The sequence below is a fragment of the Aquarana catesbeiana genome, linkage group LG13, assembly GCF_042186555.1.
Source record: "Aquarana catesbeiana isolate 2022-GZ linkage group LG13, ASM4218655v1, whole genome shotgun sequence".
Taxonomy (NCBI): Eukaryota; Metazoa; Chordata; class Amphibia; order Anura; family Ranidae; genus Aquarana; species Aquarana catesbeiana.
The window spans coordinates 202,647,454-202,672,289 of record NC_133336.1 but is presented as its reverse complement, the minus strand read 5'-3'; the positions used below and the strand labels follow the sequence as shown (position 1 = coordinate 202,672,289).

Sequence of the window (24,836 nt, the reverse complement as noted above, 5' to 3'; positions counted from 1 at the left end):
ACACTGACCACTATACTACACTGACCACTATACTATACTGTCCACTATATTACACTGACCACTACACTGTCCACTATACTACACTATACTGACCACTATACTACACTATACTGACCACTATACTACACTACACTGACCACTATACTACACTGTCCACTATACTACATTACACTGACCACTATACTACACTGTCCACTATACTACACTACACTGACCACTATACTACACTATATTGACCACCATACTACACTGACCACTATACTACACTGTCCACTATACTACACTACACTGACCACTATACTACACTATACTGACCACCATACTACACTACACTGACCACTATACTACACAATACTGACCACCATACTACACTGTCCACTATACTACACTATACTGACCACCATACTACACTGACCACTATACTACACTGTCCACTATACTACACTACACTGACCACCATACTACACTGTCCACTATACTACACTACACTGTCCACTATACTACACTGTCCACTATACTATACTGTCCACTACACTAACCACTACACTACACTGTCCACTATACTACACTATACTGTCCACTGTACTACACTGTCCACTATACTACACTGTCCACTATACTATACTGTCCACTACACTAACCACTACACTACACTGTCCACTATACTACACTATACTGACCACCATACTACACTGTCCACTATACTACACTACACTGACCACTATATTACACTATACTGACCACCATACTACACTGTCCACTATACTACACTACACTGACCACCATACTACACTGTCCACTATACTACACTACACTGACCACTATACTACACTATACTGACCACCATACTACACTGTCCACTATACTACACTACACTGACCACTATACTACACTATACTGACCACCATACTACACTGACCACTATACCACACTGTCCACTATACTACACTATACTGTCCACTATACTACACTGTCCACTATACTAACCACTACACTACACTGTCCACTATACTACACTACACTGACCACTATACTACACTATACTGACCACCATACTACACTGTCCACTATACTACACTATACTGACCACCATACTACACTGTCCACTATACTACACTACACTGACCACTATACTTCACTGTTCACTACACTACACTGACCTCCATACTAAACTACACTATACTGACCACTATACTATACTACACTAACCACTATACTGACCACTATACTACACTACACTGACCACTACACTACACTGACCACTATACTACACTGTCCACTACACTACACTGTCCACTACACTACACTGTCCACCATACTACATTATACTGACTACCATACTACACTGTCCACTATACTACATTACAATGTCCACTATACTACACTGACCACTATACTACACTATACTGACTACCATACTACACTGTCCACTATACTACACTACACTGACCACTATACTACATTACACTGACCACCATACTACACTGTCCACTATACCATACTGTCCAATACACTACACTGACCTCCATACTAAACTACACTATACTGACCACTATGCTAACCACTATACTATACTACACTATACTGACCACTATACTACACTACACTGACCACCATACTACACTGTCCACTATACTACACTACACTGACCACTATACTACACTATACTGACCACCATACTACACTGTCCACTATACTACACTACACTACACTGACCACTATACTACACTATACTGACCACCATACTACACTGTCCACTATACTACACTATACTGACCACCATACTACACTGTCCACTATACTACACTACACTGACCACTATACTACACTATACTGACCACCATACTACACTGTCCACTATACTACACTACACTGACCACTATACTACACTATACTGACTACCATACTACACTGTGCACTATACTACACTACACTGACCACCATACTACACTGTCCACTATACTACACTACACTGACCACTATACTACACTATACTGACCACCATACTACACTGTCCCCTATACTACACTACACTGACCACTATACTACACTATACTGACAACCATACTACACTGACCACTATACTACACTGTCCACTATACTACACTATACTGTCCACTATACTACACTGTCCACTATACTAACCACTACACTACACTGTCCACTATACTACACTACACTGACCACTATACTAACCAGTATACTATACTACACTAACCACTATACTGACCACTATACTACACTATACTGACCACCATACTACACTGACCACTATACTACACTGTCCACTACACTAAACTGTCCACTATACTGACCACCATACTACACTACACTGACCACTACACTACACTGACCACCATACTACACTGACCACTACACTACACTGACCACCATACTACACTACACTGACCACCACACTATACTACACTGTCCACTATACTACACTACACTGTCCACTATACTACACTACACTGACCACCATACTACACTGTCCACTATACTATACTGTCCACTACACTACACTGACCTCCATACAAAACTACACTATACTGACCACTATGCTAACCACTATACTATACTACACTAACCACTATAATGACCACTATACTACACTACACTGTCCACTACACTGCCCCCCATACTGACCACTATACTACACTGACCTCCATACTATACTACACTACACTGTCCTGCCTACAGTCTCTCTCTCGCCCCCCCTCCCCCTCCTAGTAATAAGACTCTCACGAGGGAGTCTCACTCACCTTCTTATCCTGGCCTGTATCAATCCGGATGAGGAGGAGAAGACAGCGGCGGCTCACATTGTATCTTCTCTCCCCTGCGCTCTGCCTGCTGCCATGTTCAGTATCCAGCGCCCTGTGGTTGGGCGTATGGGGGGTCATGTGCGGAGGCGGGACTTCAGGAGCGATCGAGGACAGGCCAGCCCTACGCCTCACATGACCCCCATACGCCCAATCACAGGGCGCCGGACACTTAACATGGTGGCCGGAGCCCGGGAACACAGGAATTAGAAATTAGGAGGAGGCAGCCAGTGACACATACTGGCGCCCCCCTAAATGTTGCGCCCGGGGCCACAGCACCCCCTGCACCCCCCACGCTACAACACTGCCTGCTAGCACCTGCGTTTTGCCCCTTCGCCCGGCCCAGCCCACCCAAGTGCAGTATCGATCGATCACTGTCACTTACAAAACACTAAACGCAAAACGCATAACTGCACGTTCGCAGGCCTGATCCCTGCGATCGCTAACAGTTTTTTTGGTAGCTTTTTATTGAACTGGCAAGCACCAGTGGCCTAGTACACCCCGGTCGTAGTCAAACCCGCACTGCAGTAACACTTGGTGACGTGGCGAGTCCCATAAATGCAGTTCAAGCTGGTGAGGTGGCAAGCACAAGTAGTGTCCCGCTGCCACCAAGAAGACAAACACAGGCCCGTCGTGCCCATAGTGCCCTTCCTGCTGCATTCGCCAATCCTAATTGGGAACCCACCACTTCTGCAGCACCCGTACTTCCCCCATTCACATCCCCAACCAAATGCAGTCGGCTGCATAAGAGGCATTTTCTTTATGTCCTCCTGAGTACCCCTACCCAACGAACCCCCCCAAAAAAGATGTTGTGTCTGCAGCAGGCGCGGATATAGGCGTGACACCCGCTATTATTGTCCCTCCTGTCCTGACAATCCTGGTCTTTGCATTGGTGAATGTTTTGAACGCTACCATTCACTAGTTGAGTATTAGCGTAGGGTACAGCATTGCACAGACTAGGCACACTTTCACAGGGTCTCCCAAGATGCCATCGCATTTTGAGAGACCCGAACCTGGAACCGGTTACAGTTATAAAAGTTACAGTTACAAAAAAAGTGTAAAAAAAAAATATATATATATATATATATATATATATATAAAATAAAAAAATAGTTGTCGTTTTACTGTATTCTATTCTGCAATGTTTTATTGTTATTATGTTTTATCATGTTTGCTTTTCAGGTATGCAATTTTTTATACTTTACTGTTTACTGTGTTTTATTGTTAAACATTTTTTTTGTCTTCAGGTACGCCATTCACGACTTTGAGTGGTTATACCAGAATGATGCCTGCAGGTTTAGGTATCATCTTGGTATCATTCTTTTCAGCCAGCGGTCGGCTTTCATGTAAAAGCAATCCTAGCAGCTAATTAGCCTCTAGACTGCTTTTACAAGCCGTGGGAGGGAATGCTCCCCCCCACCATCTTCTGTGTTTTTCTCTGGCTCTCCTGTATCAACAGGGAACCTGAGAATGCAGCCGGTGATTCAGCCAGCTGACCATAGAGCTGATCAGAGACCAGAGTGGCTCCAAACATCTCTATGGCCTAAGAAACCGGAAGCTACGAGCATTTCATGACTTAGATTTCGCCGGATGTAAACAGCGCCATTGGGCAATTGGGAAAGCATTTTATCACACCGATCTTGGTGTGGTCAGATGCTTTGAGGGCAGAGGAGAGATCTAGGGTCTAATAGACCCCAATTTTTTCAAAAAAGAGTACCTGTCACTACCTATTGCTATCATAGGGGATATTTACATTCCCGAGATAACAATAAAAATGATTTAAAAAAAATGAAAGGAACAGTTTAAAAATAAGATAAAAAAGCAAAAAAATTATAAAGAAAAAAAAAAAGCACCCCTGTCGCCCCCTGCTCTCGCGCTAAGGCGAACGCAATCGGCGGTCTGTCGTCAAATGTAAACAGCAATTGCACCATGCATGTGAGGTATCACCACGAAGGTCAGATCGAGGGCAGTAATTTTAGCAGTAGACCTCCTCTGTAAATCTAAAGTGGTAACCTGTAAGGGCTTTTAAAGGCTTTTAAAAATGTATTTATTTTGTTGCCACTGCACGTTTGTGCGCAATTGTAAAGCATGTCATGTTTGGTATCCATGTACTCAGCCTAAGATCACCTTTTTTATTTCATCAAACATTTGGGCAATATAGTGTGTTTTAGTGCATTAAAATGTAAAAAAGTGTGTTTTTTCCCCAAAAAATGCTTTTGAAAAATTGCTGCGCAAATACTGTGTGAAAAAAAAAAAATGAAACACCCACCATTTTAATCTGTAGGGCATTTGCTTTTCAAAAAATATATAATGTTTGGGGGTTCAAAGTAATTTTCTTGCAAAAAAAAAACTTTTTCATGTAAACAAAAAGTGTCAGAAAGGGCTTTGTCTTCAAGTGGTTAGAAGAGTGGGTGATGTGTGACATAAGCTTCTAAATGTTGTGCATAAAATGCCAGGACAGTTCAAACCCCCCCAAATGACCCCATTTTGGAAAGTAGACACCCCAAGCTATTTGCTGAGAGTCATGTCGAGTCCATGGAATATTTTATATTGTGACACAAGTTGCGGGAAAGAGACAAATTTTTGCACAAAGTTGTCACTAAATGATATATTGCTCAAACATGCCATGGGAATATGTAAAATTACACCCCAAAATACATTCTGCTGCTTCTCCTGAGTACGGGGATACCACATGTGTGAGACTTTTTGGGAGCCTAGCCGCGTACGGGACCCCAAAAACCAAGCACCGCCTTCAGGCTTTCTAAGGGCATGAATTTTTGATTTCACTCTTCACTGCCTATCACAGTTTTGGAGGCCATGGAATGCCCAGGTGGCACAAACCCCCCCAAATGACCCCATTTTGGAAAGTAGACACCCAAAGCTATTTGCTGAGAGGTATAGTGAGTGTTTTGCAGACCTCACTTTTTGTCACAAAGTTTTGAAAATTGAAAAAAGAAAAAAAAATGTTTTTTCTTGTCTTTCTTCATTTTCAAAAACAAATGAGAGCAGCAAAATACTCACCATGCCTCTCAGCAAATAGCTTGGGGTGTCTACTTTCCAAAATGGGGTCATTTGGAGGAGTTTTGTGCCACCTGGGCATTCCATGGCCCCCAAAACTGTGATAGGCAGTGAAGAGTAAAATCAAAAATTTACACCCTTAGAAATCCTGAAGGCGGTGATTGGTTTTCGGGGCCCCGTACGCGGCTAGGCTCCCAAAAAGTCCCACACATGTGGTATCCCCATACTCAGGAGAAGCAGCTAAATGTATTTTGGGGTGCAATTCCACATATGCCCATGGCCTGTGTAAGCAATATATCATTTAGTGACAACTTTTTGTAAATATTTTTTTTTTGTCATTATTCAATCACTTGGGACAAAAAAAAAAAATATTCAATGGGTTCAACATGCCACTCAGCAATTTCCTTGGGGTGTCTACTTTCCAAAATGAGGTCATTTGGGGGGGTTTTGTACTGCCCTGCCATTTTAGCACCTCAAGAAATGACATAGGCAGTCATAAACTAAAAGCTGTGTAAATTCCAGAAAATGTACCCTAGTTTGTAGACGCTATAACTTTTGCGCAAACCAATAAATATACGCTTATTGACATTTTTTTTACCAAAGACATGTGGCCAAATACATTTTGGCCTAAATGTATGACTAAAATTGAGTTTATTGGATTTTTTTATAACAAAAAGTAGAAAATATCATTTTTTTTCACATTTTTCGGTCTTTTTCCGTTTATATCGCAAAAAAAAAAACCCGCAGAGGTGATCAAATACCATCAACAGAAAGCTCTATTTGTGGGAAGAAAAGGACACAAATTTCGTTTGGGTACAGCATTGCATGACCGCACAATTAGCAGTTAAAGCGACGCAGTGCCAAATTGGAAAAAGACTTCTGGTCCTTAGGCAGCATAATGGTCCGGGGCTCAAGTGGTTAAGGTCTTTGTGTTCTAATGTTTCAGGGATACCACGGATTCTGATATTGTTCCTTCTGTTATGGTTCTCAATATCATCTTGGTGGTACATGGGCTGCTGCAGTAGGACAGTGTGGGAGTTCAGGGTCCCTTAATGGGATTGCAAGGTGTTGAATATACCATCGGTGGTGCCCTCTATGTCCTCCATACGGACCCCTAAGTCTTTCTTGAGCTCAGTTATCTCCTGCCTGTATGTCTTCTTTATGCGGGAGACATAATGCTTAAAATCAGATTTTGTAGGCAGGGATCGCATGTACGTGTGTAAGGATCACATCTGCGATTCCATGTCCCATCCATCTCCGGAGTAAAGGGAGGCCTATGAGTGACTATGGGGGCTGTGCATGGAGGGCTCAAGGCCAGCAATGGAGGTTGAGCGGCACCTGGAGCGTACCTGTATGGCGTCTGCTGGCTCGGAGCGGGCCGGGGATGGAGGTGCTGGCGCCATCTTGGATTTTCACTGTGACATGTAGGCCACAGAAGCCTGAGTCAGGAATCATCCTAAATTGCCCTGTATCCAATTGCAGGTGGGCTTGGGCTGCTCCTTGGGCTTTTCCTTGCCCATCGGTATGACTTGGGGATGTTGTGGGTGGACTGTGGTGGAGGAGATAGAGCCCCATGGAAACCATCAGGACCAGGAGCTGCCGCGATCCTACAGCTCCATGTGCTAGGCCATGCCCCCATCGTCCACTATTTAGATGATTTCTTGATAATAGGGCCGGAAGATTCATCAGTTTGTTTTTACTCCTTGTCTTTCTTCATTTTCAAAAACAAATGAGAGCAGCAAAATACTCACCATGCCTCTCAGCAAATAGCTTGGGGTGTCTACTTTCCAAAATGGGGTCATTTGGGGGAGTTTTGTGCCACCTGGGCATTCCATGGCCCCCGAAACTGTGATAGGCAGTGAAGAGTAAAATCAAAAATGTACACCCTTAGAAATCCTGAAGTCGGTGATTGGTTTTCGGGGCCCCGTACGCGGCTAGGCTCCCAAAAAGTCCCACACATGTGGTATCCCCATACTCAGGAGAAGCAGCTAAATGTATTTTGGGGTGCAATTCCACATATGCCCATGGCCTGTGTAAGCAATATATCATTTAGTGACAACTTTTTGTAAATATTTTTTTTTTGTCATTATTCAATCACTTGGGACAAAAAAAAAAATATTCAATGGGTTCAACATGCCACTCAGCAATTTCCTTGGGGTGTCTACTTTCCAAAATGAGGTCATTTGGGGGGTTTTGTACTGCCCTGCCATTTTAGCACCTCAAGAAATGACATAGGCAGTCATAAACTAAAAGCTGTGTAAATTCCAGAAAATGTACCCTAGTTTGTAGACGCTATAACTTTTGCGCAAACCAATAAATATACGCTTATTGACATTTTTTTTACCAAAGACATGTGGCCGAATACATTTTGGCCTAAATGTATGACTAAAATTGAGTTTATTGGATTTTTTTATAACAAAAAGTAGAAAATATCATTTTTTTTCACATTTTTCGGTCTTTTTCCGTTTATATCGCAAAAAAAAAAACGCAGAAGTGATCAAATACCATCAACAGAAAGCTCTATTTGTGGGAAGAAAAGGACACAAATTTCGTTTGGGTACAGCATTGCATGACCGCACAATTAGCAGTTAAAGCGACGCAGTGCCAAATTGGAAAAAGACTTCTGGTCCTTAGGCAGCATAATGGTCCGGGGCTCAAGTGGTTAAGGTCTTTGTGTTCTAATGTTTCAGGGATACCACGGATTCTGATATTGTTCCTTCTGTTATGGTTCTCAATATCATCTTGGTGGTACATGGGCTGCTGCAGTAGGACAGTGTGGGAGTTCAGGGTCCCTTAATGGGATTGCAAGGTGTTGAATATACCATCGGTGGTGCCCTCTATGTCCTCCATACGGACCCCTAAGTCTTTCTTGAGCTCAGTTATCTCTTGCCTGTATGTCTTCTTTATGCGGGAGACATAATGCTTAAAATCAGATTTTGTAGGCAGGGATCGCATGTACGTGTGTAAGGATCGCATCTGCGATTCCATGTCCCATCCATCTCCGGAGTAAAGGGAGGCCTATGAGTGACTATGGGGGCTGTGCATGGAGGGCTCAAGGCCAGCAATGGAGGTTGAGCGGCACCTGGAGCGTACCTGTATGGCGTCTGCTGGCTCGGAGCGGGCCGGGGATGGAGGTGCTGGCGCCATCTTGGATTTTCACTGTGACATGTAGGCCACAGAAGCCTGAGTCAGGAATCATCCTAAATTGCCCTGTATCCAATTGCAGGTGGGCTTGGGCTGCTCCTTGGGCTTTTCCTTGCCCATCGGTATGACTTGGGGATGTTGTGGGTGGACTGTGGTGGAGGAGATAGAGCCCCATGGAAACCATCAGGACCAGGAGCTGCCGCGATCCTACAGCTCCATGTGCTAGGCCATGCCCCCATCGTCCACTATTTAGATGATTTCTTGATAATAGGGCCGGAAGATTCATCAGTTTGTTTTTACTCCTTGAAACTTTTTTCACTCCTTATGAGCCATTTTTAAAGTTTCCATGGCGCAGGAAAAGACTGTTTTTCCTTCCACTTCATTGCAATTTTTAGGAATTCACATATACACAAAGTTGTCAGTTTTTAGTTTGCCCACAGAAAAGATAGAGGATGCAAAAAATCTGATATATTTTTTGATTAGGAAACGGAAAGTCCTACTAAAAGAGCTTCAGTCGTTGTTGGGGGTCCTGGCTTTTGCGTGTTGCATTATGCCAGTCGGAATAATTTTTTCTAGGAGGCTTTATTTAGTGACATTAGTTTTAAAATCCCCTTTTTAACATGTATGGTTGAATAATGACCTTAAAGCGGATTTGCTGATTTGGTCATGGTTTTTGGATACATAAAATGGGAGGTTTTTCTTTCAGGAGGAATTCATAAATGCAGCGGATTTTGAATTGTTTACGGATGCGGCAGGTTCCAGAGTATTTGCTGCAGTTTGGCGCAGCCATTGGTGCTGCAGCAGGTGGCTGCCCTCTTGGATACTCAGTAAAGCTGTTAAGAACATTGTGCTTCTGGAACTCTTTCCAGTCATTGTGGCAATAAAAATCTGGGGGGAGTATCTCAGTAATAAACGCATCGCCCTTCAATCTGACAATAAAGTGGTAGTTTTTGCAGTTAATTGCTTGTTATTAAACCCCTGCATTATTTTGTGTCTTTATGTTTGCGTTTAAACATTTGGGTTAGAGGTACCCACCTTGAATTCATGGAAATCATTGATCAACTCAGCAGTGCCACTATACAAAGCAGCTTATCTCGCTAGATGCTGCCCAGCCAAGTTTGACAAAATTTGGCAAGTGTGGTTAGATTCAGACATCTCAAACGCGACACAATAAGATCTAGATCCCTTTGTTTGTTCACTTTGACCAAATGCCTTGTAGCTCTGATGTCCTAATTTTGCTGATATGATGGTACGTCTAGGTGCGTTTCTGACAGCCTAAGCACCCCTCCCGAAGTGGTCACCTACAGTACATGACCCACTATCCTTCCAATACCCCTTCAAATTGATAGCACAAGCAGTTTGAGTTGTAGTAGTTACATTAGATATATTAGAACCTTTAGGACTGTTATAGTGTGTGTTGTTTAAGCTGGGGAATGCCCAAAGGCTTTATTCTGTAATTTCCTAATTTTTTTTTCTTTTTGTTTTTCTCTTCCCTTTTTCTTTTCTTCCAAAAAAACACAATAAAAGTTATTTAAAAAAAAAAAAACATTTTGGTTAAAGCGAGTTATGTACCTGGGACCCATAATCTTATTGCAGATTCTCTGTCTCGGTTACAGATGGTCCGTTTCCGCACCTTACTTCTGGAGGCAGATCCAACTGGCTTTCCTTGTCTGGACCATCTGTGGACTTTGATTTGAGCCCCATTAGTTCGCTGTTCTTAATTCTGTCACCCCAAAGACATGGGTTGAATATTCAGCTGCATGGCGGTGATGGAAATTTTTCAACAATACTACGGGTTTTTGTTAAACGGTACCTTCAGAAAGAACTATTTTAGCATTTGTATGTAGTTTGTTTGAGGAAGCTATATCGCACAGCCAGATATCTAAAATATTGGCAGGTATTTCTTTTTTCTTTAAAATCATGCAATTTCCAGCATGCAGCAGTTTCTTTCTGGTACAGCAGGCCATTAAGGGGTAAAGATGTTCGCACATGGTTCCTGATGACCATAGGCCCATTACTTTTGAGATGTTAAAAAACCTGACCTCAGTGGTGTCAGTAGTCTGCTATTCATCCTATGAAGCTCTGCTGTTTAAAGCTTTGTATGTAATAGCGTTTTTTGGGGCTTTACGGCTATCAGAAATGGTACCCATTAATAAGAAAGGATGTCCAGGCTTGTTGTCCCATCACATGGTGGTCGGGGATTCCTCGATTAAAAATACTTATTGCCAAATCCAAAACTGACCAGTTGGGCAATTGTGTTTGGATTATACTGGTTTCATGTTTGGATCCAGCTATTTGTCCAGTTAGGATAATTCATCAAATCTTCACTTGTAGGCCCGATAGATCAGGTCAGTATGTCAGTCATGCCGATGGTTCCCCGGTGACCAGATTTCAATTTGTTGCAGTATTCAGGAAATGTATTCAGAGTTTAGGTTTGCAGGAATTCCGTTTCACGCCCCATTCCTTTCGTATTGGGCAGCAACAGAAGTGGCCAGGCTTGGGCTCGATGAGGCTTTGATTAGGAGCTTGGGAAAATGGGAGTCTAAGCATTATAGTATTTATGTCCGCCCTAACCTTTTGCTTTGAATTTTAGGTCAGAAAAAATATGTTTGGATAATCGGGCATTCTTACATTTTTTTGGGTGCATAAACGGGCGTCTCATCATTGCTACGGCTAATTTAAATATCAACTCAAAAACTTGCACTATTCTGTGGAAAGGAGTAAGAGGATTGCATTGGTTGAATTTATTTTATTATATTTCTGAATTGTATTTACTGTGGCCATCACCTTCAGTGATGATTGGTCACCTGGGTGGGAATGATGTGGTTCATACGAAGAGTTAAGATTTGATCGACAGGATCAAGCATGACCTGCACCATTTGAGTATATCATCTCCAAACACAACTATTGTTTTTTCTGATATCATTCCCAGACTACTATGGTTATCCCATCCAGTGTTAAAGAAATTTGAGAAAATTAGGAAGAGGGTGAATCACTGTGGAGAAATTTATGCCTCTTATCGGGGGATTATCGTTTCAACATATCAAATTTGAGTGTGGTTACTTCAGGCCTGTATTGGGAGAATTGTGTGCATCTCTCCGAGGTGGGCTTGGACATTTTTAACTGGGGTCTGCAGGGCATGATTGAAATGGCCACGGGCTTGGGGTAGGTCGGTGCTTTGGCCATTGATGGGCAAAGCCCTGACTTTGTGGGAACTGGTTATTATAAAGTTGATGAAATATAATTTGCTTGAGTCATCAAGGCTAAGCAATTTTGAGAATGATATTTTGATTAAAGTTAGAATTGTGATATGGTTATGAAAAGTGATGACTTTATTTGTAAACCAATAAAGGTGTCACGGCCAATTTATGCCAATATTTGAGTGTTGTGTCCATTATTTATTGAGTCTGTTTGGAGATGGGGAAAAGGGTGCAGAGTACAATCCCATGTAATAGTAGGGAGCAATTATTTGGGCACACCTGCATGGGGTTTCCTCTGCCTTCCCCCAGGTTTTAGCTGATTAGGATGGTCAGATTAGGCAGGTAATCAAGGGATGTTTGGTCCTCCCTGCTCACCTGGGGCACATAGGAATGGGCCAATTAGAGTGGATGTAACTCTCTGGAAGCAGTGGGGCTCATTATATAAAAGGCCCACTGTCCCAGGAGTTTTGCTGACAGGCTGAAGGTTTGGTAAAGAAGAGAATAATCATGTGGACTTTATGTGGTATGTCACCTTACATATAAGGGGGACTGGTTATTATGAAGTTGATGGAATAAAATTTGCTTGAGTCATCAAGGCTAAGCAATTTTGAGAATGATAATTTGATTTAAGTTAGAATTGTGATATGGTTATGAAAAGTGATGAATTTATTTGTAAACCAATAAAGGTGCCAATTTATGCCAATATTTGAGTGTCGTGTCCATTATTTATTGAGTGTGTTTGGAGATGGGAGGAAAGGGTGCAGAGTGCAATCCCATGTTCCAGTCAGTTCCAGTCAGTTTCTGGTCAGTTTCTGCACTGAAAACTAATTGGAACTGACTGCATGGTGTGAACTAGAGCCATTGGAATACATGGAAACCACTGTGCATGCATTTTTAGTGCCAGTTCACACCAGATGCAGCTCCATGCGCTTCTTGTCTGCGCTAAAAATGCATGCACAGTGTTTTCCATGTATTCCAATGGCTCTAGTTCACACCATGCAGTCAGTTTCTGCACCAGAAACTGACTGCATGGTGTGAACTAGAACCATTGGAATACATGGAAAACACTGTGCATGCATTTTTAGTGCAGAAAAGAAGCGCATGAAACTGCACGGAACTGTATCTGGTGTGAACTGGCCCTTAGTGCAGAAAAAAAAGCGCACAGAACTGTATCTGGTGTGAAGTGGCCATTAGTGCAGAAAAAAAAAGTGCACAGAACTGTATCTGGTGTGAACTGGCCATTAGTGCAGAAAAAAAAGCACATGGAACTGCATCTGGTGAGAACTGGCCCTAAGGCGTTTTTCAGGGGTTTTGCTTCAGGTGACAAAATGCTCAGATGTGAACAGGTGCCATTGAAATGAATGGGATTTTGCTTGTTGGTCATTTTATGAGCGCTTTATGAGCTGAAAATTCCCGGGTGTGAATGCAGCCTTATACTCATAGGGTAAAATATCTACCGACGTACCAAAAATGACACATGCTCTGAAGCAAGTACGAGACGGAAGCTATTGGCTACTGATTATCGAGTCCCATCGTACGTGTTATACGTCACCTTGTTCTGGACGGTCAGACTTTGGTGTAAACGTGTGTATGCAAGACCACTTGAGCGGAATTCTGTCGGAACTCCATCGGAAAAACCTTCTGAGTTTATTCCGATGGCAAAACTGGTCGTGTGTATGCGGCATTACACTCACAGGGTACAATATATGTAGATGGGAGGATCTCGGTGAAAACAGAAAAAAGTGAAACTTACCCAGCCACATTTCTTTCTCTCCCACGCCCAAAATTCTCCATTTTGTTGTTTGTGTTCAGAGTGTGCAGATCGTCTCTTCACAGAATGGTGTGACCAGAAAGGTAAGATTACATAGAATATACTGAGTGATGCCGAGTGATAATACTGAGTGTTATGATGGGGGATGGAGGGTGTATGGAGGACGATCAGTCACTCTGTCTTCATGTCTGCCATTAAAAAACTTCAGATACTTTGTATTCCTCAACTAATCTCCCCTTTAGGCCTCATGCACATTGGACGTTTTTACAGCGGCTGTTTTTGGCTTCAGATGTTTTTTTTTCTACAGTCAATAAACTCCCCATCATGTTATCCTATGTGTTCATGTTATCCTATGTGTACATGTTCTCCTATGTGTCCATGTTATCCTATGTGTACATGTTCTCCTATGTGTCCATGTTATCCTATGTGTCCATGTTATCCTATGTGTCCATGTTATCCTGTGTGTTCATGTTATCCTATGTGTCCATGTTATCCTATGTGTCCATGTTATCCTATGTGTCCATGTTATCCTATGCGTCCATGTTCTCCTATGCATCTATGTTATCCTGTATGTCCATGTTATCCTATGTGTCCATGTTCTCCTATGCGTCCATGTTATCCTATGTGTCCATGTTATCCTATGCATTCATGCACACATAGTCTGTTAGACCGCTTGTACACTGGGGTGCTTTGCAGGTGCTACAGTGCTAAAAATAGCACCTGCAAATTGCCGTTGCTTTGTCTCCAGTGTGAAAGCCCTGAGGGCTTTCACACTGGAGCGGTGCGCTAGCAGGGCAGGAAAAAAGTCCTGCTAGCAGCATTTTTGGAGCGGTGAATGAGCAGTATGTATACCGCTCCTTCACCCCTCCTGCCCATTGAAATCAATGGGGCACCGCGGCTATACTGCTGACAAAGCACCTCTGCAGAGGTGCTTTGCGGTGGCTATTAACCCTTTCTCGGCCACAAGCAGGGGGTAAAACCACCCCGCTAGTGGCCGAATACCGCCGCTAAAATGACAGTAAAGCGCCACTAAAAATAGCAGCGCTTTACCTCCGACACACCTCCCGCCCCAGTGTGAAAGGGGCCTTATCAACTGTTTTGGCTTTAAAAAACCCCAAAATTAGTGGCTTCTAAGAGGAGTTTTTCAGCTGTAAAAATGCTCTAACGTCAAAAAACACTGATAAACGCTCAAAAACGTGGCTCACCAGTGTTTTTTGATGTTTTTTATCCATTAAAAAAAAAGCTACTGCCGTTTTTATAACATTATATTAACGTCCAGTGTGCATGAGGCCTTATAGTCATTTCTAGGCAGTTGAGCTTAGAAGCATTTTTTTGCCCTCAGCAAATAGCTTGGGGTGTCTACTTTCCAAAATGGGGTCATTTGGGGGGGTTTGTGCCACCTGGGCATTCCATGGCCTCCGAAACTGTGATAGACAGTGAAGAGTGAAATCAAAAATTTATGCCCTTACAAAGCCTGAAGGCGGTGCTTGGTTTTCGGGGTCCCATACGTGGCTAGGCTCCCAAAAAGTCTCACACATGTGGTATCCCCGTACTCAGGAGAAGCAACAGAATGTATTTTGGGGTGTAATTTCACATATTCCCATGGCCTGTGTGAGCAATATATCCTTTAGTGACAACTTTGAGCAAAAACAAAAAAAATTTAAAAAATTGTCTTTTTCCCTCAACTTGTGTCACAATATAAAATATTCCATGGACTCGACATGCCTCTCAGCAAATAGCTTGGGGTGTCTACTTTCCAAAATGGGGTCATTTGGGGGGGGTTTTGAACTGTCCTGGCATTTTATGCACAACATTTAGAAGCTTATGTCACACATCACCCACTCTTCTAACCACTTGAAGACAAAGCCCTTTCTGACACTTTTTGTTTACATGAAAAAATTATTTTTTTTTGCAAGAAAATTACTTTGAACCCCCTAACATTATATATTTGTTTTAAAGCAAATGCCCTACAGATTAAAATGGTGGGTGTTTCATTTTTTTTTCACACAGTATTTGCGCAGCGATTTTTCAAACGCTTTTTTTGGGAAAAAACACACTTTTTTAAAATTTTAATGCACTAAAACACACTATATTGCCCAAATGTTTGATAAAATAAAAAAGATGATCTTAGGCCGAGTACATGGATACCAAACATGACATGCTTTAAAATTGCCCACAAACGTGCAGTGGCCACAAACTAAATACATTTTTAAAAGCCTTTAAAAGCCTTTACAGGTTACCACTTTAGATTTACAGAGGAGGTCTACTGGAAAAATTACTGCCCTCGATCTAACCTTCGCGGTGATACCTCACATGCATGGTGCAATTGCTGTTTACATTTGACGCCAGACAGTTCGCCTTTGCGCGAGAGCAGGGGGGACAGGTGTACTTTTTTTTTTTTTTCTTTATTTTTTTTTTTGCTTTTTTATCTTATTTTTAAACTGTTCCTTTCATTTTTTTTTTTAATCATTTTTATTGTTATCTCAGGGAATGTAAATATCCCCTATGATAGCAATAGGTAGTGACAGGTACTCTTTTTTAGAAAAAATTGGGGTCTATTAGACCCTAGATCTCTCCTCTGCCCTAAAAGCATCTGACAACACCAAGATCGGTGTGATAAAATGCTTTCCCACTTTCCCAATGGCGCTGTTTACATCCGGCGAAATCTAAGTCATGAAATGCTCGTAGCTTCCGGTTTCTTAGGCCATAGAGATGTTTGGAGCCACTCTGGTCTCTGATCAGCTCTATGGTCAGCTGGCTGAATCACCGGCTGTATTCTCAGATTCCCTGTTGAGACAGGAGAGCCAGAGAAAAACACGGAAGACGGTGGGGGGGGCATTCCCTCCCACTGCTTGTAAAAGCAGTCTAGAGGCTAATTAGCCACTAGGATTAAAATGTAAAAAGCCTTCACGCTACTAAGATGTGTTTTAAGTGAACTCTTATAAACTGTATAACTTAAGATGAAATTATTAAATAAACCGTTAAATCACAAATCACAAAGTGCATGTAGTGCATTACTACATGCTGATATATCAAGATATGAAGGTGAGGGTTCTGTGAGCTCACTTTTTGGATTTAAACTTCTCCCTGTCCACTGATTTTTACTGGAACTGCTTGTGCACGATTTCCTTCTTTTGGACATTTGTAGATGACTTAATTAAGAGACTACTATCATCCTGAATCATATGCCCCAGGATTGATTTATCTATTTATGGACTTATCACTTTTTGCACTAGTCGCTAGAATTGCTTTTACATGAAAGCCGACCACTGGCTGAAAAGAATGATACCAAGATGATACCTTAACCTGCAGGCATCATTCTGGTATAACCACTCAAAGTACAGCAACATACCAGTATGTTGCTGATCCTTGTTGGGCATATATTGTAATCTTTTTTTTTCATGCAGCCTGTGGGCTGAACGAAAAAAAGAGATTGATCGGTGGGTATGCCCACCATTAGAATACCTCCCTTCATCCACCCACTTCTAATGATGGACATACATGCACCATTTATATATGCCGAAGCATGGGGGCATCCACCCCAAAAGGTAGAAGCAAATCGCTCCTCCGTCCCTGCTGCCCCCATGCTTCGGCATATATCACCTCTGCTGGATTCACAGCTTTATATATTGTGGGAGCAAACGCTGTTGCTGTCAAGATAAATAAATCCGCGCTGCACCTGCATGGCGTACCTGAAGACAAAAAATGGTTAACAATAAAACACAGTAAACAGTAAAGTATAAAAAATTGCATACCTGAAAAGCAAACATGATAAAACATAATAACAATAAAACATTGCAGAATAGAATACAGTAAAAAAGAGCAGAACAATAGAGAGAGAATAGAGAGAGAGAGAACAATAAAATGACAACTATTTTTGTTTTTTTATTTTATATTTTTTTTGTGTTTTGTAACTGTAACTTTTATAACTGTAACCGGTTCCAGGTTCGGCTCTCAAAATGCGATGGCATCTTGGGAGACCCTGTGAAAGTGTGTCCTAGTCTGTGCAATGCTGTACCCTACGCTAATACTCAACTAGTGAATGGTAGCGTTCAAAACATTCACCAATGCAAAGACCAGGATTGTCAAGACAGGAGGGACAATAATAGCGCCCATATCTGCGCTTGCTGCAGACACAACATCTTTTTTGGGGGGGTTTGTTGGGTAGGGGTACTCGGGAGGACAAAAGAAAAGAAAATGCCTCTCATGCAGCAGACTGCATTTGGTTGGGGATGTGAATGGGGGAAGTACGGGCGCTGCAGAAGCAGTGGGTTCCCAATTAGGATTGGCGAATGCAGCAGGAAGGGCACTATGGGCACGACGGGCCTGTGTTCGTCTTTTTGGTGGCAGCGGGACACTACTTGTGCTTGCCACCTCACCAGCTTGAACTGCACTTATGAAACTCGCCATGTCACCAAGTGTTACTGCAGTGCTGGTTTGACTACGACCGGGGTGTACTAGGCCACTGGTGCTTGCCAGTTCACCAAAACGCTACCAAAAAAACTGTTAGCGATCGCAGGGATCAGGCCTGACTCTGCAAACGCTGCAGTTATGTGTTTAGTGTTTTGTAAGTGACAGTGATCGATCAATACTGCACTTGGGTGGGCTGGGCCGGGCCGGGCGGAGGGGCAAAATGCAGGTGCTAGCAGGTATCTGGGCTGATCCTGCTAACACTGCGTTTTTGGGAACCCTAAACTGCTGGGGATGCCAGTATAGATCTGATCAGATCAGATATTGATCCGTTCAGATACTATACCACTAAGGGAGGTGAACAGTGCGTGCATGGGTGTTAGCGCTACTGGCACTAACCTGACACTGCTTGGGGAGACGCAGACCCTAAAACCTAACTTATATTACTGCCGGGCGATCAGGGGGCTAAACCTTTATTAGGTAATAAACGGCGGGTGCCCTGACACTATAAAACACTGACGGCGAACCTATATATTTACCTCCCTAACTAGCGTCACCAGTGACACTAATACAGCGATCAGAAAAATGATTGCTTAGTGACACTGGTGATGGGGGGTGATCAAGGGGTTAAAACTTTATTGGGGGGGTTAGGGGGATACCCTAGACCTAAAGGGGGCTAACACTAACTGCCCTACCGCACTAACTGTCACAAACTGACACCAATGCAGTAATCAGAAAAAAAATTGCTTGGTGTTACTGTGACGGACGGGGGGGGTTGATTGGGGGGTGATCAGGGGGTGATCGGGGGGTAATGGGGGGTGAAAAGTATGCCTGGCATATTCTACTGTGTGTGTGTTGTGCATTCACATCGATGTCTTCTCTCCTCTGCGCCGGAACGGAAAATACCGAGCCAAGGAGCGATGACATCACTTCCTCTGCCGCTGTTTATTATACAGCAGCAGAGGAAGGATTTAATTGGCTGGGAGCGATCGCGGGGGGGGCCACGAATGGATGGCCTCCCCCTCACCTCTGATCGCTCCCGGACAGAAGCCGACCTCCTCGTGCACCAGGGGGATCCAGTCAGACCCCCCACCCACGGGAGGCAGATCACGTACAGGTACATGATTTTGCCTGCCCGTGCCATTCTGCCGAAGTATATCTGCGTGAGGCGGTCGGCAAGTGGTTAAAGCTGGATACACAATTTTCTGTAGATTTTTTCTTTCAGATTTACCAAAACCATATAATATGAGGTCAAACCTTAGGAATTTCAATCTGTGTGCAATCAGGCCGGCCCTTGTACTATGTGGTTTTTGGAAAATCTAAAGGAAATCTGACAACAAAAGTTGTATAGTGTATATAAGCCTTAGACCCCTTTCAGACTGAGGCAGTTTTCACGCTAGAAATAGCGCCTGAAAACCACCTCCCCTTCATTTCAGGGTGACTTTTCACACCGGGGCGGTGCATTTGTGGGATGTTGGGAAAAGACCTGCAAGCAGCATCTTTGGGGCGGGTTGGGAGTGCTGTATTTAGCACTCTCAAAATGCCCTGCCCATTGGAATGAATGGGCAGCGCTTCTGAAATAACTTCTACAATAAATATATTCTCAGGGTGGTTACGGATTCCCTCTATTTATTGCATATATGCATTGACTTGTCTATTCCTATAGTTAGCTAGTCTATGAAAACTCTAATAATGTCACTGTTGAGAAGCATAATGATATAAGGTTGGCTATGAAAACAACCACACTGCTTAGTAAAACAATGTCTTATTTATTTCCCAAGAAAATAGGAAGATGTTAACATGAAAATACTAAAGGAAGATATTACAAAGCATATAACAATAGGACATCAAAGATACTTATTGCAAGGCTGCCCCCTAGACACGGTCTCATCAGCTGGGCACAGGATGGTAACAGAGAGCCATGAGGCTCAGAGAACCATCAGGCAAGAGCCAAGAGCGAAAGGGGATGACTACCCTTATGTGTGCCCACGTTTGTTCCATTTTATCTAGTGGAGCTCCTGTGTCTAGTCACTGGCATTACCTGTGCAAGGTTCCAACACCTCAGCTAAGACATCTACCAGGCGTATCTCCCCCATATCCAGCTCTGGTGTCCCCCATGTCCAGTAACCGAGACCCTCTCTGTAGGACTGCTAAGATTGAGACATCACCCCTACAAGGAAATGTTCACCCCATTGATGGGTCACCTGGCACCCTCTAGTCTGGCCAACAGACACCTTATTATACATAAGTGCCAACCTCCTGGGTACCGTCACCATATTCATTCAGTTATGTCAATACATGTCCCACATTAAAAACATGATTTCCTTCTTTCAATTCCTCCCTCCAACAAAAAACATATCATATTTTACATTTCTTGTTGTGAAGGATTGGATAGGTTATATTCCTTCCCCAACCTCCAACCCATTACACTTGTATTCACAGTACTTTTACATTCATAAATGACAGGAGAGACTCTGGCAAAATGTCTCACAAGTCTTGTTGATGGGCAAAGTCTTTCAGATTCAGCATTAGCACTAAATTGTCCATATGTCAGAAACCATGAAATCAGACCGAGACAGAAGTACAGTTAAATCACACTTGTTTAATAATAAAAGTAAAAAGAACAAATGTAGTAAATTGTCCATAAGAAAAAGAAATCTTATATTGCAAGTATTAATCTGAATCTTTTCCTTTGTCCCTTCTCTCCTGAATGTTTATCAGAACACATTTGCGGTGTGGTGCGGCAGGAGGCTTTTACAGGAGGGGTGTTACTGGCCAGATCAGGGGAAAACGGAGGGGAAAAAGCCATAAAAAGAATAGGAATGCAGCCGCCACATCCAATGATTGGAGCTGCACATAGGCGTGCACACAGGGTGTGCCAGGTGTGCCTGGGCACACCCAAATCACCCTGTGCTGCGCAGATTCCCCTTGCTGCTTGGCTGCAGAGAAAGGGACTGGGAAATCTCTGTCCTCAGTCCCTTTCTCTGTCTCAAATGTGAGACATCGGGGGTCTGTTTAGAAGTGTGATATTTCACCAAAGCCCCCCCCAATGGGGCTCATAAAAAATTGTAAAAAAATATAATAAAAAAATTGTTGTAAAACAAATAATGTCGCAAATAATAAAGAATAAAAATATAAATGACTGACACAAACCTACTGACATTGTCCTCTGCTCTAGTGACACTGTCCAATGTCCTACTGCTATATATGTATGTGTATATATAAAACACACACATGTTTGATCTTTAGGGTGCACACCTATAGAGCTGCAATATATGACATTTCTGGCGTTGGGTTTATTACGGCTTTGAATAAAACATGACAGTCTGAAATGTGACAGTTATTACATGAAATTGTGTGTTTTTACTGCGAGTTTTGCCACGATTATTACCACTTTTTTTGCTGCGTTTTTGTACAGGTCAAAAGGTCACCAATGTAAAAAGCAGAAAAATGCCTGTAATCTGCCCCAAAGAAGCTCATGTTCTCTGAGCTTGGACCAGTTCACACCAGATGCAGTCAGTTCCAGTCAGTTTCCGGTCAGTTTCTGCACTGGAAACTGACTGCATCTGGTGTGAACTAGAGCCATTGAAATACATGGAAAACATTGTGCATGCATTTTTATTGCAGAAAAAAGCGCACAGAACTGCATCTGGTGTGAACTGGCCCTAAGGCGTTTCGCTTCAGGTGACAAAACACTCAGATGTGAACAGGTGCCATTGAAATGAATGGGATTTTGCTTGTTGGGCATTTTACGTGCGATTTATGAGCTGAAAACTAGGGATGAGCTGAACACCCCCCCCCCCCCCCGGATTCGGTTTGCAGCAGAACATGCAAACAGAAAAAAAATGTTTTGAACGCGCGAACACCGTTAAAGTCTATGGGACACGAACATGAATAATCAAAAGTGCTCATTTTAAAGGCTTATATGCAAGTTATTGTCATAAAAATTGTTTGGGGACCTGGGTCCTGCCCCAGGGGACATGTATCAATGCTAAAAAAGTTTTAAAATTGTCCGTTTTTTCGGGAGCAGTGATTTTAATAATGCTTAAAGGAACACTAAAGGTAATTTTTTTTTTTTTTAATAACAAACATGTTATATTTACCTCCACTGTGCAGCTCGTTTTGCACAGAGTGGCCCCGAACCTTTTCTTTTGGGGTCCCTCGGCGGCTGTTTCAGCTCCTCCCCACAAGAACTAATCACCACCATGCGAGGGAGCTCACATGGTGGTGAATTCTTGCGGGCGTGCTCCCGTGATACAGCCGGCAGCCATAGCCGCTCACTGTATCACTCGGCCCTGCCCCCTGGCACGCCACGTCATTTGATGTGATTGACAGCAGCGCAAGCCAATGGCTGCGCTGCTTTTAATCCATCCACTCTAGCTAATCAGCCGTCAGGCTGATCAACGAAGAGGATGTCGGGAGCAAGCAAGGGACTTTCGAGGGCTCAGGTAAGTAAAACGGGGGGCTGGGGCAGCGGTATTGTCGGAAGTTTTTTCACCTTAATGCATTGTATTTTACCTTTACAACCCCTTTAAAATTTTACCTTTACAACCCCTTTAAAGTGAAACAATAAAGTGAAATATTCTTTAAATTTCGTACCTGGGGGTGTCTATAGTATGCCTGTAAAGTGGCGCGTGTTTCCCGTTTTTAGAACAGTCCCTATACAAAATGACATTTCTAAAGGAAAAAAGTAATTTAAAACTACTGGCGGCTTTAATGAATTGTTGGTCCCAGCAATACAGATAAAAGAAGTCATTGAAAAAAACAGCATGGGATCCCCCAGTCCATTACCAGTCCCTTTTGGGTCTGGTATGGATATTAAGGGGAACCCCGTGCCAAAGTTAAAAAAAATGGCATGGGGTTCCCCCCAAAAATTCATACCAGACCCTTATCTGAGCTTGCAACCTGGCAGGCCCCAGGAAAAGAGGGGGGATTAGAGAGCGCCCCCCCTCCTGAACCATACCAGGCCACATGCCCTCAACATGGGGAGGGTGCTTTGGGGTAGCCCCCAAAGCAACTTGTCCCCATGTTGATGGGGACAAGGACCTCATCCCCACAACTCTTGCCCGGTGGTTGTGGGGGTCTGCGGGTGGGGGGCTTATCGGAATCTGGAAGCCCCCTTTAACAAGGAGACCCCCAGATCCCGGCCTCCCCCTGTGTGAAATGGTAAAAAAGTGTCACTAAAAAAGTGTCAAAATGGTAAAAATGACAAGACACGGCTTGGGACAAGTCCTTTATTAAAAAGTAAAAAAATAAAAATGTCCCACGAAGTCCATTCATCTTCTCTTGCTCCGCTGATGGATCGAAAAAGACAAAAGAAAAAGCCGCTACCGACCCGCATCCATGGGAGGCTCCTGCCGTATGACGCATCTTCGCTTTGACAGTTCTTTTATAACTGAGGGCAGGGAGACACTGTGATGTTCCCGGTTGGCCCCACCCCCTCTGACTCCCCGGGTAAGCCATAGAGAAGTCCCCATGCGTCAGAGGGGGCGGGGTCACCCAGGAACGTTACGGTGTGGCCCCGCTCTCAGTTATAAAAGAACTGTCAAATCGAAGACGCGTCATACGGCGGGAGCCTCCCATGGAGGCGGGTCGGTAGCGGCTTTTTTTTTTGCTTTTTCGGTCCGTTGGCGGAGCAAGAGAAGATGAATGGACTTCGTGGAATATTTTTATTTTGTCCCAAGCCGTGTCTTGTCATTTTTACTATTTTGACACTTTTTTTGTGAAATTGTAGGGGTACATTTGTACCCCATTACCATTTCACACAGGGGGAGGCCAGGATCTGGGGGTCTTCTTGTTAAAGGGGGCTTCCGGATTACGATAAGCCCCCCACCCACAGACCCCCACAATGACCGGGAAAGGGTTGTGGGGATGAGGCCCTTGTCCCCATCAACATGGGAACAAGGTGCTTTGGGGGGCTACCCCAAACCACCCTCCCCATGTTGAGGGCATGTGGCCTGGTATGGTTCAGGAGGGGGGGGCACTTTCTCACACCCCCTCTTTTCCTGTGGCCTGCCAGGTTACGTGCTCGGATAAGGGTCTGGTATGGATTTTTGAGGGGACCCCATGCCATTTTTTAAAAAATTTTGGCACAGAGTTCCCCTTAAAATCCATACCAGACCCTTCAGGTCTGGTATGGATTTTGAGGGGGACCCCATGCCATTTTTTTCTTAATTTTGGCACAGGGCAGACATGTGCAGGATGAAAAAATTCGTTTAGTTTAGTTTCGTTTCGATTCGTTATTTAACTAAATTCGTTTAGTTAAATTCGTTGCATTCATTACATTCGTTTTCGGAATTTGTTTCGTTTCGTATTCGAATTCGAAAAAATTCGACCGCATTCGAAAAAATTCGACCGTATTCGAAAAAAAACTATCAAATTCGAAAAAATTCTAACACATTCGAAAAAAGCTGTCAAATTCGAAAAAATTCTACCACATTCGAAAAAACTATCAAATTCGAAAAAATTCTAACA

General features: G+C 43.2%; 1 protein-coding gene across 2 annotated transcripts in view; it reads left to right on the top strand.

Moving 5' to 3' along the window:
* LOC141117699 (NACHT, LRR and PYD domains-containing protein 3-like) overlaps positions 1-24,836 on the top strand; it is a 2,363,088-nt gene that overhangs the window by 744,512 nt on the left and 1,593,740 nt on the right. Inside the window, exon 1 of one of the 2 annotated variants that reach the window (XM_073610697.1) lies at positions 13,840-14,035. The exons of the other annotated variant lie outside the window; for it this stretch is intronic. The gene's annotated coding sequence lies outside the window, so the exon portion shown is untranslated. Of the gene's footprint in view, positions 1-13,839; positions 14,036-24,836 lie in introns of those variants that run through there. 2 annotated transcript variants of the gene reach the window in all.